Genomic DNA, 12,147 nt, shown 5'->3' with positions numbered 1-12,147 from the left:
AGCACAATTACAACAAGCCGATTTATTTGGGAACGTGCATTTTGGATTCAAGCTACTATACTAATAATATTGATTGTTTCAATTTAATTATTTGTCAGGATAATTTTTTTTTTGAATTTAAATTTTTTAAAACAACAATAATAATAATAATAATAATAATAATAATAATAATAATAATAATAATAATAATAATAATAATAATAATAATAATAATAATAATAATAATAATAATAATGATAATAATAATAATAATAATAATAATAATAATAATAATAATAATAATAATAATAATAATAATAATAATAATAATAATAATGATAATAATAATAATAATAATAATAATAATAATAATAATAATAATAATAATAATAATAATAATAATAATAATAATAATAATAATAATAATAATAATAATAATAATAATAATAGTGATAATAATAATAATAATAATAATAACAATAATAATAATAATAATAAGAAGAAGAAGAAGAAGAAGAAGAAAAAGAATAGTAATAGTAATAGCACTAATAATAAAAACAATAGTAATAACAGTTTATAAATATAAGGGGAATCCACATATTTTTATATCTCTTTACATAGAGAGGTAGCTATATATGTAGCTACATACCAGTATCTCTCTGTAGCCATTGCATGGTAAAGTTATTTTGACTCAGTGTCAAAATAATTTATACTTAGTTTCAAAATAACTTTATAGCCTAAAATATGTAACAATAGTTAATATCAATACATTTTATCTAAAATAATTTATAAACATTTAATTTTAACATTAATATTTTTTTTATTGCCAGCTACATGAAGCAATAAATTATTTTCAATAAAATATTTGTCATGATCTTTACATTATGCTCTCAATACTGTCTTGACAAAAAGGCATCACATTTTGAGCATAGAAAATTTTTATTTATTTAATTTGTTATTCATTTATGTTTTTTAATTTATTTATGGATTGGCACACAAAGATATTGTCAGTTAGCATTTCAATGCTACCAAATAATTTTAAGTCTTGGTCGGTGATGTTGAAACAAGAATTTAAAATATAGGAGGTATCTTCGAAGTTCTCTTTTATAGCAGGCATTTTTTCAGACTCTCCTTCAGGCTTTACAGACATATTTGGTACATTAAAAGTAAATGAAGGAAGGCCATCTAGCTCAATGTCTTCCATAACTACTTCCTCCTCTACATCAAAATTATGACATTTCAATGTTGTAAAATTTATCTTGGCAGCAGCTATTTTTCTGTTTTTAGCCAATCCACAACGATTCGAGTATGTATTTTTTTAAAATTTTTTCGGTAAATCTAAAAGTTTAAAATATTTAGTATGTTGGGGCTGACTAATAGGTGTACCACTCTCATGGGTAGTATTTTCTTGTAAAAGCTTTGACGTTTTTAGTAACAGACTATATACTTCTGTGAAAGGATTGGCAATTTTATTTACCTCATAAAATTGATTTTTGATTGAACTAAGGAGCTCGCTACAGTCCATAATACATCTTTTTTCTTCTTTTATTTCTTCTGACAACTCAAGATTTTTAGAATTTGGTAAACTAATGTCACATCCGTCTGTTGCATATGTAGCTTCTTTATTTTGAAAGAAATTTATTTTGTCATGCAAAGTATTTTCTTCATTGTCTAAAGTTAAGAATGGTCAATTAAGGTCAATTAAGATATATTGGCGACAGTTCATCCCATTGCCAGAGTGGAAACTTTGTAAAAATGGCAAAAATATGCTTTCATTATCCAAAAATTCACGCAACATTAACTGACGCAACGACAAATTTTGCATAATTAAAAGTCACATCGTGAGCCATCTTCTGCTTACTGTTTTAAAACGGCAAACCTTGGAATCTCATCATTGCGCATGCGTATTGTTAAATTTTTTACATAAATCGTTGCCGTTGCAGTTTTTATTTCGTAAGCTCTCTAATATCATTATGGTTATACGGCTGTGAAAAAAAACTTCGTTGGAATATCAGAATATCGTCAAAAATGGAAGAAGTTCATAAAAAAATATTGAAACAGAAGTTTGAAAATATTGAAAGTTTTCGTAAAAAGCTTGAAGAAAAAATGGGGTTTGAAAAGCTTAAATGCTTCAAATTAATAACTTCTTCTGAGTCTAAGAAAATCATTGAAAAAATAAATTCCCAACTTATGAACAATGAAGACACGAACTTAGAAACTGAAATGCTTATTAACTTTAAGAATACTTTAGACAAGGACTTGCAGAAGTTTACTGCTTCTTCTTATTCTCATGATACAGAAATAGCTATTGAATTGGTCAAGATGGGTGCTGATCCTTTTGCTATAAGTGAATGTAGTACCTCAGCGTTTTTAATTTCTTTTGTTTGTAACAATATTCAAATGGCTAAAAGTTTTATGAGGAGTAAAATTCAAAAGAAAGATGTTTCAACTCATTTGCTTAAAACTGATTATGAATTTTGTAAATATTTGGTTAACGAGTTAAACAAAACTAACAAAACTCTGCTCAAGCTTCTTAACTTAAATTCAGAGAGTAAAGAGTTAAAAGTACTTTTAGTAACAATAAAGGAATGCATGGAATACTTAGATGAAGACTGTGAACTTGAATAACAAAGACAATCTGCTTTTTATTTGGCTCATCGTATTTCGATTCAGTTGCATACTTATACTTCAAGTAGAATCACAAACCTTTATGCAAGTTTCTAAATTTCTTTTTTTATAAGTTAAATTATTGTAATTCCTCTTTTAGTAATTTTTATGTGATTTTACATCACAGGATCTTTATGTAGCTTCTGTAACAATCTCTTAAACTGTACTAAAACATCACATTCGAAGCTTTCACAATAAATATTTAAATGGAATAAATTCTTTTTGTGAAGATAAAAAGTTGCAAGGTAGTTTAAACAATTAGATGTAACAATAATTTAACAAAATTTCTTTTTGCATATATATTGAAATAAATAGAACAAGTTGCAAAGAAATGTATTAAAAACAATTAAGCTACATAAAAGACCTTACTGTGTTGCCAAACTTAAAAATGGTTGGCTAGAAACATCTTTTAAATTCTCTTGCTTGTCTTTAATTTTGAGAGTTATTAAAGTAAATTTTGTTCTTCTCAATTCTTTCAAATTATAAAAATTGGGCTTCACATAGAAGAAGAGAGTTTTAAAAAGAATTAGCTAAAAGTCTTCTTTAAAAAATAGCTGCAAATAATAATCTTCTACACCTACAGCAATCATTGCGATCAATACAAGGATAGCAGATTTAAGATGTTATATGTGTCCTCATGTAAGTGTCAGAAAAACTCGCCTGCAATGAGTTTCATGCAATCATTCAGTTTGCAAGGCTCATTGTGTGTAGCAGTTGCCTTGTTTAGGAGAAAATGTTTTAATGTTTCTTTTTTATTATTATTATTATTATTATTATTATTATTATTATTATTATTATTATTATTATTATTATTATTATTATTGTTGTTACTATTATTCTTGTTGTTACTATTATTATTTTGTAATTATTATTATAAAAATTAAAAAATATAGTTCAATATGATAATTGCTCATGATGTGTTTTTAAGTGATATGTGGTTATGAATTTAGCATTTTAATTTGTTAATTATAGTTAAATTTAGTTTGTTAATGGATGCTGATGGGATATGCAAAAAAGCAATGCTTAGACTATTGGGACATCTTTAAATTGTTGACGCCAAACGAACTCGTGAACAAATCTTCATATGAACCTAACTATAGCTGCAGTTTATTGATTTTCCATGTTTTGGGTGTACGTGTGTTGTTATCTAGAGGGCTTACGAAATTAATTTCATGGGTGACAACTGCATTTGAATAATTTCCATGATGTAAGTTTTATATTTCAGCATAAGATGCCCAGCCATCTGAAACGATATGAGTTTCAGGCAAAATAAACATCAATATCAGGTTTTGGATTGATATTTTTTATTATTTCTATATTGTGTAATTGAATATATATCTTGTTCAACTCTCAATTTTGTTTTTCTTTTAAAAATAATTATTAAAATGCTAATAACTAGTTATGTTTTTGGTATAAAATATCAGCTGTTTTTGACAAAGTTTTTCTGCTAACAAGCCAATTTTTGTTGAAACAGTAAAATTGATTTTAGACAATATATAATGTCAAAATTTTATATTTCAGAATGAAAGTTTTTAAAAATTGTGTTTTGCTGCCATGGTAACCTAGAAAATATTGAAAAAATAACCAAAAAACAGTTAATGCCCCGGCTAACTTATTCAAAGAACTACATATATACAAACTGTCATATTGCAATTCCCTTTAACTAATACTTTGAACTGTGATCTGAACCTTGTTTTGAGAAAAACGCTAAAACAGAAAAAAAAAAATTTTTAATTTCACAAAAAATATAAAATATAACTAAATTATGTTCAAAATAAAGTTTCAGAATGACCCAGGAGCATACTGACTTCATTCAAAGTTTTCATAATTGTCCTTTGATGCATTTGACAACCCTCGTAGAATTTTTTGCCGCTTCTTGAATGACTTTAGATTTTTATATCCAGCTAAAAAAATACGTTTTCAATTTTGATTATCGCACTAACTTGATGTATATTTCCCAGGTGTCATGCTTAACTATTCTGGCTCAACATCTAACACTTAAATTATCAATTTACAATGTTGTCACAACTCCTTTCAGTGAACTGTATCCTCTACGTTGCCAAGTTCCATCAGTTGAAACTCCAGTATCAACAATGTTGTAGCTATTACCTTTTATTTCTTTTGCAGCCTCAACCATTGTTTCTTTAGCAACTGTAGTAACACCATCAATAATAAGCTTTACAGAACCATTTCAATTTTTTTTACTCATCGGATTTGGGAGATTCATTAATACAGAAAACTTTTCAAGTCCTGAATACCCTTGCCCAATTGATCTCATACTATATACAGTACGAAGATTAATATCATGAGTGCGGTTACAAACTTTAGATGTATAGAAATCTTTTCTATATCCACAAACACTGCAGCAACATATTAAATTTGAAGGATATCCTTTTTTTTTTCACAAAGTTTTCTTTCAATACCAAGCTTTAATCGTTAATACACTGTGGACAACATAAAGATTCAAATATTGTGCTTAAAATTTAAACATCAATTATTTTGTAACGATTTATTTTTCATCATTTTTATTTGGAATATCAATTTTAATATATTTAATCTTGCTGGCTGATCTTGAAGAACTAGTATCAATGTCTGAATCTTTTTTTGAGTTTCCCATTGATGTTGGTGATGATAAAGTTTGTTGGTTACCACAAAACAATCTTTTCTTTCCAGTACCTCTAGTTGTTTGCTTGACTCTATCTTTTCTTCTCATGATTAAGATTAATTTTTAATAAAATTTGATAAAATATGATCTTATTACACTTAACTCATATAAACAAAGTAAATATTTGCATTTTAAGAATGTTTAAAAATTTTAATGATTAGAGGCAACCGAGTCAAATTTAATTTAAGAGTAGATAATTAAAGTAAAAACAAAGTAGATAAAACCTTTTTTATAAGCAGGTTTATAGCTTTATGTGAGCCTCTGAAATAAGCAGACAAGCAGAAGCTTTATCGTTGCTATGTGCGTTGCTATTGTTAAACATGATGAGCATGCTTCAAAAAATTGAAATTACTCCACTTTTCTGACATTGTTTACAAGATCTCTTTATTTTATTGTGTTCTTTAATTTTTGCTTCCAAAATAAACAAATTTTTTTCATTTTTTGCATTCAACAAATTTTTTTCATTTTTTGCTTAATTTATGGGGTACTTCCCCCTTAAATCTTGTTTTAGTGGACTAAATTTAGTCAGACTAAAAAGTCAGTCGACTTATTTTAGTTAGACTAAAAAGTTAGTCGACTAAATTTAATTAGACCAAAAAGTTAGTCGGCTAATTTTAGTTAGACTAAAATGGTATGACGTCATTAAAAAATACGGAAACATTTTTTCCAGAGCTTTTTTTAACTAATTTTTTTTAAAACCGTTGCAAAATAAAAATTTAAATTCTATTTATGTCAAACATCTGTATTCTACGTCACCTTCCTGCTATCCATTTATGTCTATTACTTTACCGTTTTTTAGGTGAACATATTTTAGGTAACCATTAACAACGTGTTGTTAATGGTTTCGGTAAAAGAAGGTCTATAAAGTAATAATTACGAATAAAAATTAATTTTTATTCGTTACTAACGAAAAGAAGCATATGATGATGTAAGTTAACAATATAAAAAGTAACTTAATTTACAAAAACGTATTAACATGATGTTTACGATTTCCTCACGATCGATATCTTTACGATCCTCCTTTGTGGTAAAAAGTCTGTTTTTGCTCAGTAATTATCGTTCCACAAGTTTTACGCTTTTATGATATGATTCGATTCTATTATTTGTATCCGATTAGATGATTAAGACTTAATCTCGTCAACAAACATTGCCTCAAGAAATAAAAAAATTTGACACCAATTTAAGAACAAATAACTGAGTTTAATCTTAATGCAAGAAAAATTCATTTCCTCAAAACTTTTGAAAGTGAAAAGTCAACAACTAAAACGCTGTCGCACTGATCTTAGTTTGGATCATCGCAGATCTCGATTGGTCTCGTTTAGCAATTTTTCATTCTGCCAAAATAATTCAAACTATTGATTTGATGGGTTTTCTTTTTTTTGTTTCTTGTTGTTATGGTTTTATATTTCATGATTCACTTTTTCTATTTAGTGTTGAGATATAAGTATCAAATTTAAAATCTTAGGGCCTGTTTATATGGAAAGCGGGCTGGCTCGTTTGCCGACCCAGCCCGTTTACCGAGATATCGATGTCATCAGTATTTTAACTTAATTTTATTTTGCGTTTATAATAATAAACGAGCTGGCCCGGATAGCGAGATCTCACTGTTTTTTGCCGAGATCTCGGCAAACGGGGTGGTTTATTTCTTATATAAATTTGTACGCATGCATATAAACTCTTACATTTTTTAAATTTTAAATCTTCCGTATAAAATAATAAATTTAATAATAAAACTGACAACTTCCGTGTACTTAAAATTTTAGTTGTTTTGCTTTTATAATTTACCAAAGATCCAGCATATTTTAAGTAATATAAAGTAAAAGCTACTTTTTTTTATCTGCTGATAGAGATCTAGAGTTAGGCGAAAAAGGGTCAGGAGATAAATAAGGGCTTAACTCTGAAACCAAATTCATGAAAAGAAACCGTGAAAGGCTAAAGTTTGTTTTCCATACATCAATGAGAGTTACACCAGTTATTATATTATGCCACCATAAATCAACTGTGCCAGTTTTAAACCAGCAACTACGATTTTTTCTTTTAAGGCATCTCTCTTGCTTGTTTCATCTTTTGAAGTGATTGTGATTGTTTTCGTAAAAGAATAATATTTAAAAAATTATCAAATTTAAACTTGTAAAGCTTATATAATACAATTAGGCTTTTGAGAATCATTATTTATGTTATAATACCAGTTAAACATATTGTTAAAACGCAATGTGTTTTTTTTTTGTCGCTAGCCGCCATTTTTAAAGTTATTATTTTACCGATAAAGAGGCCAGCCCTGCTAGAAAAAGCCAGGCTGACCTCGATATCATTTTTTTATTTTTTTGGCAAAAATTCATATAAACGTAATTTTAAGGGCCTGTTTATATGGAAAGCGGGCTGGCTCGGCAAACGAGCCAGCCCGTTTGTCGAGACCTCGACGTCGTCCTTATTTCAAGTTAATTTTATTTTACGTTTATATGAATAAATGAACTAGCCCGAATCGCTATCCGGGCCAGCTCGGTTATTCATATAAACGCAAAATAAAATTAAGTTAAAATATTGATGACGTCGATATCTCGGCAAACGGGCTGGCTCGTTTGCCGAGCCAGCCCGCTTTCCATATAAACAGGCCCTAAAACTGGCTCGTTATCCGGGCTAGCTCGGCAAACGGGCTAGCCCTCGTCCATATAAACAGGCCCTTAAGGTGGTTTACCAGGAAATAAATTTTTTTTGTCAAATTGAATTTTTTTTTAGAATATTAAATAAAATAGTTCCAATAGCGAAATTTAGTTTCTAGTTATGAAAATAAATTTGAATTTCTGAAATTTTTTATAAGAAAACTAAAAGATAAATAATCTTTTTCTTTCGAAATTTTGCACAAATAATCTTGTTTATATTATCTAGTTCCTGAACTAAAATGAAGTTCATTGCACAAGTAGAAAGGAGAATTATTAAAATTTGCAATAACTTATACCACTTTTCAGGGGGTCTACATGAAAAAATCATGAACAATGATTAATAACACTGTAAATAGAGCACCTTATGTCTTGATTTTAGTTCAGTCTCCAGATCTAAGTTAAAACTGCAAATTCTGAAAATTTCAGCTCCATATCTTAAACCGATCTGGAAATATCTTGTTTCACGTAAAGGTAAATAGCAAAAAATGACATATTGAGAAAACAGCATTTCAAAAATATAAAGATAAAAAACAGTCTAAAAACTTCCAGAAGCATACGATTTTTTACTATCAAGTTCTTGTTCTTTATTAAACCAGCCTTTAGATAATCCCCTTAATTGAATTCTTCTTTTTTTAATAAAAGTTTTTTCTTTTTTCAGTAATAATTTAAAAAATATAAACTTTATTTCCTGGTAAACCACCTTAAGCGTACTGCAATAAAACAAAAACTATAATTGTGCATACCCTTTAGGTACCTGTCACAATTACTTAAAACTTTTGAGGAAGCAAGACTTTTAAAAAGTTTGTTGTGCAGTGAAATCTCGATCGTCCAACTGTACATCAAAATGCAAACTCAAATCATTATATTAAATTATTAAATTTTCAAAAGGGGACCTCTTAAAAGAATTTTAAAGAGAGTTCCCCTTTTTTGGAACATTTTTACGGTTAGTGTTTCACAATTACATATTACAGCTGTTTATTAAGGTTATGACAAGAAAAACTTTTTTTTTAATAATAACAAAGATAAAATTAAGATAAGATTATTTGATAATAACAAATATAAAATTAAGACGACTTGTAATCGGTATTAAAGTTGTCTTAAACTGGTCTCAAATGAAACACAGTAAATCGTCTAATTAAAAACGTCTTAAAGTTGTCTTATACTGCTCAACGCCGTTAATGCATGTTCTCAAACTTTTTTGTCTTGATTGTTCTCGGTGATAACGAATATATTTTTTTTACAGTCTGCAACATTTGTTTATAAACAATATTATATGTTATATATCTATAGATACTGTTTAAAACTTAACATATCTTTTGCGATGGGGCAGGAAAGTATGTATACATATTTTCTACAAAAAAATAAAAAATATATATATTCAACAAAATATTGTGTTTCTTTTGTGAGCAATGAATAGCTAACAAAAGAATTTTACTTGTTTACATTAATCTATGGTAATTTAAAGACCGGAATTTCAGTTAAATAGTTTTATAGCATTATAAATTAGGGGTGGTTCATATCACAGTAATGTTTAAATTTTGAGCTTAGACTTTTAAATAAACCTTAAAAGGTTTAACTTTAAAAGTCTAACTAGTCGTATGTCAGTTTGTGTGTTCTTCACACTCATATTAATAAAAACTTTCATATAAAATGGAAAAAACAGATTTTCAACTTGAAATAACTAATTTTTTTCGGCCTTTAATATGTTTGCAGACATATAACTGATTAGAAATTAAACATATAACTTAAAACTTGTGTGAAAAAGTTGTTTTCTCAATTTAATGTTTTATCTTCATTGAGAGCAGGACCATTTTATACCAAAATATGGTTCATCAATTATAAAGCAAAATTTTATATCTAAACTTGAGTAATTAAAAAAAAATTTCATTTTGTTTGATTTCAGACAAACTAAAGCGCTAGAAGAAAAAAAAATTAAAAAAAAACAAAAACATTTGGGCTAAAAAAGTGCAGTGAAACATGACCTTTTTATAAAAACGCAAAATTCGTGTATTTTCCAGAACAAGCATTAACTGCGTTGAGTGGTCTAAAATGAAACACTGTAGACGCATTTAAAACGTCCTAAAGCTATCACATTTAGGTTGTCTTAAAAACGGTTTAAAAAACGTGTGTGTTTATACATACATACATACATACATACATACATACATACATACATACATACATACATACATACATACATACATACATACATACATACATACATACATACATACATACATACATACATACATACATACATACATACATACATACATACATACATACATACATACATACATACATACATACATACATACATACATACATACATACATATATATATATATATATATATATATACATACACACACACACACACACACACACACACACACACACACACACACTGGCTAGAGAGTATATCAAAGGTACTTTAATCTATATAAATATATTAATGGGTTATTTTGACTACCATAATGGCTGACTTTATTAAAACTTTGGAAGAAAAAAAGCCAAAAACTATGCCTTTTAATTTTGGAAGTATACATATTTAGCACTTAGCTCAGATTTTTCTGACAACATATATTGTGTTCACTAATGCATATGATTGATTAAATGTAAAAATATCAGGAGTGGGGAGAGTTTCAACCTGGGGGTCAATTTGGAGAACAGTGTTGCTTCACTTTTTCTTTACAGAATTTTTGTGAAGTTAGACATCTAGATAATATATACAATTGGGAAGGATTAACTTTTAAAATCGGTAAAGATAGGCAAAAGGACATCTTGATTTGACTTGAAGATTTATCATACATTTGAACTAAAATTTGGCATTTTAAAAAAAAAAAAAAATGGAATATTGTAAAAAATATCGTTATTATACCGATAAATATCGGTATTCTCGTTATTTTTATGTATTCCGATAAACCGAAAAAAAAAAAGCCGATATTATCGTTTGAAACGATAAGTTATCGTTTAGTTATCGTTTCAAACGATAAGTTATTGTTTCATAGACAAACTCATATCGTTTGATATCTTTATCATCTTATATCGTTATCGGTTCAAAATATCGGTTCATACCGATATACCGATAACGATACGCAGACCCTTAATATTAACATAATATGATTTACCAGCTATATATAAACTAAATTTTACTTGACAAAAACTAATGGGTTATTATGTGCTTTTTATGTTAAATTAAATGATATATGAAATATGATAAACGAAAGCATGAAATATCCGGCCGCATTTTGCAAGATAATTATAAATTTGAATAACTTTTTAAAAGGTTTTGCATTATCAAATGAATTATAAAAAAGTCTTGTGAATGACAGACCAAAGAATAGAATGAAAACAGAACTTGACAAAAAATTTTAAGCTTTTTTATATTTCGCTATACTTTTTTTAGTCATTTTAAAATTATCTTTACAGCGCTATTTTATCATTGACTGACTTTATTTACATGAAAAAAGTTCTCAAATTTATTAATGTTTATTATGAAAAAATGAGAAAATCTGTTCGTCCCGACAACTAATTTCCTTTACCTTGGTGTAATTTGTTTAGTAATTTGTCAACACATGTAGTCGTTACTTTATCCTGAACAGTCTTATTAAACAAATGCTACAAAAGTTTAAACTAATACAAAAAGTTTAAACTATAATTATAAGTTGCGCGTCCACTATTACACGTCCATGCTTTAATTCCTTCCTTAATTGCGTCTTCAATTACGTCTTTAATTCCAATTAAAAAAAGTTATGCGGGCAGTTTTATCTGACAATAAAATCAGTTGTACGCATAGACGATAGTTCGTCTGACTTTTTTTTCCCGTGGACTTTGGGAAGTTCACGGGAACTTTAGGAAGTTCCCGTGAACTTTGGGAAGTCAGACGAGAAAACTTTGGTTTTTGCGCTAATGCAATTTTTCATCTACCGGAACAAATATGCTCCTGCGGCTTTTCTTTGATCTTAATAAAGTATCGTAAAGTTTCGGGGGGTTAATTAAAGGTTGCGCCAAAGTTTAGTTAATTAATTTGTCTGTGCTATTCAGAAGCAATATGACAAACGAAAAGACAAAAAGCAAAGCAAAATGTTTGAATTTAATAAATTAATTTTGAATTTTATCTGACTGAACTTGGCCACTACATACGAGTAAGAAAAGAAAGAGATGAAATAATAA

At 27.8% G+C, this 12,147-nt stretch overlaps 1 pseudogene; it reads right to left on the bottom strand.

Annotated features, from left to right (window-relative positions):
• Nucleotides 1-934: 934 nt before the first annotated feature.
• On the bottom strand, nucleotides 935-1,829 carry LOC149876530 (uncharacterized; annotated as a pseudogene).
• Between the last annotated feature and the right edge of the window lie 10,318 nt (nucleotides 1,830-12,147).

Source organism: Hydra viridissima, unplaced genomic scaffold (assembly GCF_058129835.1).
Source record: "Hydra viridissima isolate aposymbiotic clone 2 unplaced genomic scaffold, HvirCarnegie_v1 scaffold_19, whole genome shotgun sequence".
Taxonomy (NCBI): Eukaryota; Metazoa; Cnidaria; class Hydrozoa; order Anthoathecata; family Hydridae; genus Hydra; species Hydra viridissima.
Note: the sequence above shows the minus strand (reverse complement) of the source record. Positions and strands in the feature narration are given on the sequence as shown.